The sequence below is a fragment of the Benincasa hispida genome, chromosome 9 (genome assembly GCF_027475165.1).
Source record: "Benincasa hispida cultivar pf3 chromosome 9, pf3_genome.v1.1, whole genome shotgun sequence".
NCBI classification, from domain to species: domain Eukaryota; kingdom Viridiplantae; phylum Streptophyta; class Magnoliopsida; order Cucurbitales; family Cucurbitaceae; genus Benincasa; species Benincasa hispida.
Window position 1 is genome coordinate 83,940,604 of NC_143486.1, and position 4,656 is coordinate 83,945,259.

The 4,656-nt window shown below is 31.4% G+C and overlaps 1 long non-coding RNA gene across 1 annotated transcript; it reads left to right on the top strand.

Moving 5' to 3' along the window:
* Positions 1-3,458: 3,458 nt before the first annotated feature.
* Positions 3,459-4,375, top strand: LOC150034129 (uncharacterized). The gene is made up of 2 exons (XR_016532335.1): positions 3,459-3,641; positions 3,916-4,375. It is a non-coding gene; the product is annotated as an uncharacterized LOC150034129 (long non-coding RNA).
* Positions 4,376-4,656: the final 281 nt, after the last annotated feature.

Below are 4,656 nucleotides of genomic sequence, written 5' to 3' on the forward strand. Positions count from 1 at the left end.
AAAATAAATGTCTTATTTTACCTCTCATTACTCCAATATTTGAAGTAATGATTCCATAAAATAAGTGGAAGAAATTCCGTCAATTTGACTATATTAAAATTGAGGAAAAATTCCTCACCTCAAGAACGTGAGAAATTATTACAATTTCTCGAAATCCGTCATAGGTATAGCCTTTAATAAATGTTTTTTTTAAAACATTAATTAAATTCATTTTCTCTTGGGATCAAATCTCAAACTTCCAAAGATGTGATCTCTCACCTAAAAAATTCTAGGAAATTGGACTCCCAAATTTTATTGATTCAATCATAGGAAATTTTTTAGTAAAAAAAAACGTGGTCTTAAAGAAAAGAAATTAATAGGAAACCTTTTGAAATAATATATTGATTTTAAAATATTAAAAAACACCCGAAGAATGTAATTTAATGAAAAAAAATTTAGATGACGTAAAAAGAGTTTTGGAAAAGATTTTTAAAAACTTAGATAAATTTAAATTAGAAATCAAATAGGATTTAATATAAATATTACACAAGTAAAAACATAACTTAATAAACATTATAATAAATTAAGTAAACATAAAATGACATATTAAGATTTTAATACAACATATTGGAGATCGATCTTAGACTCCCAACGAATCGATTCCTCACCTCAAGAATTATAGAAAATCAGACTCCCAAATTTCCTAGATTTTGTCGTTGGATACTTATTTTGTTTTTAAAAAGAGATTGTGAAATAAAAAATAACAACATTGTGATTTACGATTTACAAAACACAAAATAAATTAAATTAATTAAGAAAACATAAAAAAGTATTACAATATAAGATAAATGAAATAAATCAAAGAAAATAGACAAATATGTTAAAAACATATATACCAAAAGCAAACAGAAAAGTAAAAAATTAAGTAGTTAAGTTTAAGATATATATATATATATATATATAATGATTTTTTAAAAAAATAATATTTTTTAATAAATAATGACAAAAATAGGGTTGGGAGAAAGTATTCCCAAAAAAAGGTGTTTAAATTGTGTACTGGGTACACGATTACACCTAAATCATGTATTGGGTACGATAAGGCCTAAATCGTGTATCAGGTACACGATTACCTAGTCACCTGGCACGCCCAGTCTAGCATGGTAGTCATGCAGGTTTGAATGAAGGAATCGTGTACCGGGTACACGATTACCCTAAGTCGTGTACCGAGTACACGACTTCTATGCCTTAAAAGCTCCGCTCGACTCTTCTTCTTCCTCACCGAAACGCCTGTTCTTATTCCCTACCGCCGTTTTCCCTCACCGAAACCGTCGATCCATCACCGAAACCATCGATCCCTCACCGAAACCATCGTTGATTTTCCTTACCGAAGCCTCTATTTCACCGAAATCTTCCAAAATTTCGATTTTGCTCGACTTTCAGTCCTCCATTTGATCTTCACCGAATCTAGCGGTCGTGTTGCTCAATTTTCCTACATTTTTTGCTGCCAAATTTTGCTTGGTATATTTCTTTCTCTAGCTGGGCTGATCTGTATTTATATGTATGTTTTTGCATGTTTTTGGGCTGAATTTTGCTTGGTATATTCCTACATTTTTGTATAGTTTATGTATGTATAGTTTATGTATGTATAAATAGTTATAGTTTATGTATGTATAATTTATGTATAGTATATTTTGTATAGTGTATTATATAGAAATCTTATATGTATAGCTTATGTATGATTTAGTTTATATATGATTGATTTAAACTTAGAAAACATAGAAAACATAGAAAACTTAGAAAACTTAGAAATTAGAGTTTGTTGGGTTGACATATTAACATATATTTTTTTTGTCAACTATAATAGTTGAAAAAAACATAATAAATATGTCGATGCGTCCTGAAGATTTAGTAATTCTTGAACCTAGAAATGATAGAGATAGTGACATCGACGTTGAAGTGGATGAATTATTTGGAATAGATGGTAGTGGTGAACTAGATCTTGATTTGGTACCGTCGGAAATGTTCAACCAAATAGATTGGGAAATGACAAATTCAACGTTTGAACTGGGGTCTACTTTGAAAGAAAGGAATGTAGGAGTAGATAACTGTAGTTTAATACAAAAGAGAATGTTATTTAATTCCAAAGAAGATTTACAGCTTGCTGTAAAAAAATATTGTGTGACGGAATACTACGAAATTGTCGTAGTGGAATCAAATCAGGACCTTTGGTATGTTAAATGTAAATCTTGGAGTGACGGGTGTGCTTGAAGGCTATGGGCATGTCGGCGCAAAAGTTATGGGATGTTCGAAATCACAAAACTTCAAGGAGAACACTCATGTTTGTTTTCAGAGTTGACATAGGATCATTCACAGCTGGATTCAAATTTCATGAGTATCAAAATTCAGAATTTGGTTAGAGCTGATCCTGGAGTACTTGTGGCCCTACTTCAAGAAGCCATTAAAAGACAATATGGCTATAATGTCAATTATAGACGGGTGTGGCAAGCCAAGAGAAAAGCGTTAATTGCTGTGTTTGGCGACTGGGAGAAATCATATTCGGAGCTTCCGTATCGGCTGAGTGCTGTTGTTCATTACAACCCAGGAACACGAACAGACTGGTTTTTCTTTCCCTCTGATGTGCCAGGTACGACTATTTTTGGACGAGTTTTTTGGTCTTTTGGTCCTGCAAGAGAAGAGTTCAACCATTGTAGGCCATTAATTCAGATTGATGGAACTCATCTATACGGAAAGTATAAGGGGAAATTATTGACAGCCTTATCTGTTGATGCAAACATTGATGAACGTAGAAAGTATTATTCAACAAACAATACGACTCAATGTTGCTGACACCGATCGAAGACGTATTCGTCGTAGATGACAGCGACAACGGGGTGAACCTAATTTAGAGGGACATGAAGACAACCTCATGAGGAGTAAGGGCTGGAGGGGGGGGGGGTCATTTTTAAATCTCATATTGTATCATTTTCAAATTGCAAATCTCAAAAGAACTACCGGTCAACCAGTCAGATGACGTGGTCAGCTGACTGGATTAAATGGTACTCGTGTACCCAGTACACGAGTATGCCACATGGAAATCGTGTATTGGGTACACGATCTCACTACTCTAAATCTGTTATAATTTCTCAAAACACCTAATTTTGAAATTATTTCCCCCCGACTCTATTTTTGTCATTATTTATTAAAAAAACATTATTTAAAAAAAATTCATATATATATATATATATCATTAACACTACGAGACAAAATATTAAATAAAAAAAGGAAGTTAACGCTGGGAAATCAACCACCCAAAGCCTTACACAATAATAATAATAATAATAATAATAATAATAATAAAAAAGCTTTCGATGTGATGGGTTGCCACCATCACATCACCTTTTCTTTTTCTTTTTAACCTTTTAACAACAATAAAAAAAAAAATTAGTAATATTAATTAATCAAAATCTCCTAAATCTTTTGATTTTCCCAACTTCTTTTTCTCATACTTTTAACTTTTTCTCTTTTCTCCTATTTTTCTCTTCTTCTAAATTTCCTCTCTAAACTCACATCTTCTTCAACTCTTCTCTGCCATTTTTTTTAACTTCTTTTAGTTTAAGGAATTTTTTTTAGCACAAAAGACAAGTGTTCTTCCTCCCTACAAGGTATGTCTTTCTCTACTCTTCTTTTACACACAGCTTTGTTTTTTTTTTTTTTTTTTTAAAAAAAAATTAAAAAGAAGACAGGTGATGAAGGAAGAAATAAACACGAAAAGAAAAAATAAAATAAAATAAATGAAGATAAAATAGGCAGTAGTAATAGATCTATACTAAATGCATATCGAGATAGACAAAAAAAAAAAAAAAAAAAAAGGGAAAAGAGAATAATAATAATAATTTTTTTTTTCTTATGATCTTTTCTTTCTCTCTATTTGTTTAGATCTAAGAGAGAAGAAGAAAGTTAAAGGTTGGGTTCCAGATGTTCGTTGTATGAGGTGCGGCTACTTGCGATAAATGCCCTACCAAGTGCAACCTCCAACGAAACTAGACTTTCTCGATGTTGTCATTTTTTTTCTTTTTTTTTTTTAGGATTTGTTAGGATAGAGGAAGAGAACGCTTTTTCTTTTATACCTGCTTTTGCTGATGAAGATGGGGATGGGGCTGTTGTTCTTCTATGCGTTTTTCTTTTGGGATGGTGTCTAGGCTAGTGACGGGGACTCCGGGAGTTTTTTTTGGTTGAGAAAGATGGGTTAAAACCCAAAACATTACCACAATTGTATTTTTTCTTTTCATTGGATTTATTTTAAAATTTCACATTTTAACAAAAATAGATTAAACCCAAAATGGGTTGGAGCCTTATGTTAACCAATTCTTAATTAAAAAATGTACTCCTTTTGTTTTGTTTTTTTTGTTTTTTTTTACTAGCTAAATTAAGTTTTCTAAACAAACTAAAAAGCACAAAAACTCTACAAATCAACATGTATATGAAATTAAAATAACACTTACAAAAAATATAAATTTACATGTTAATTCAAATTCATTTAAGAAGATCGGATAAAAATAGGTGGCTACAATGGCTACCACTACTTTAAGTTTACTCGTCGCGAATAAGTTAACGGGAGAGAATTACAATGGCTAACACAATCAACACAATATTGATCATGGATGATCTTCGCTTTGT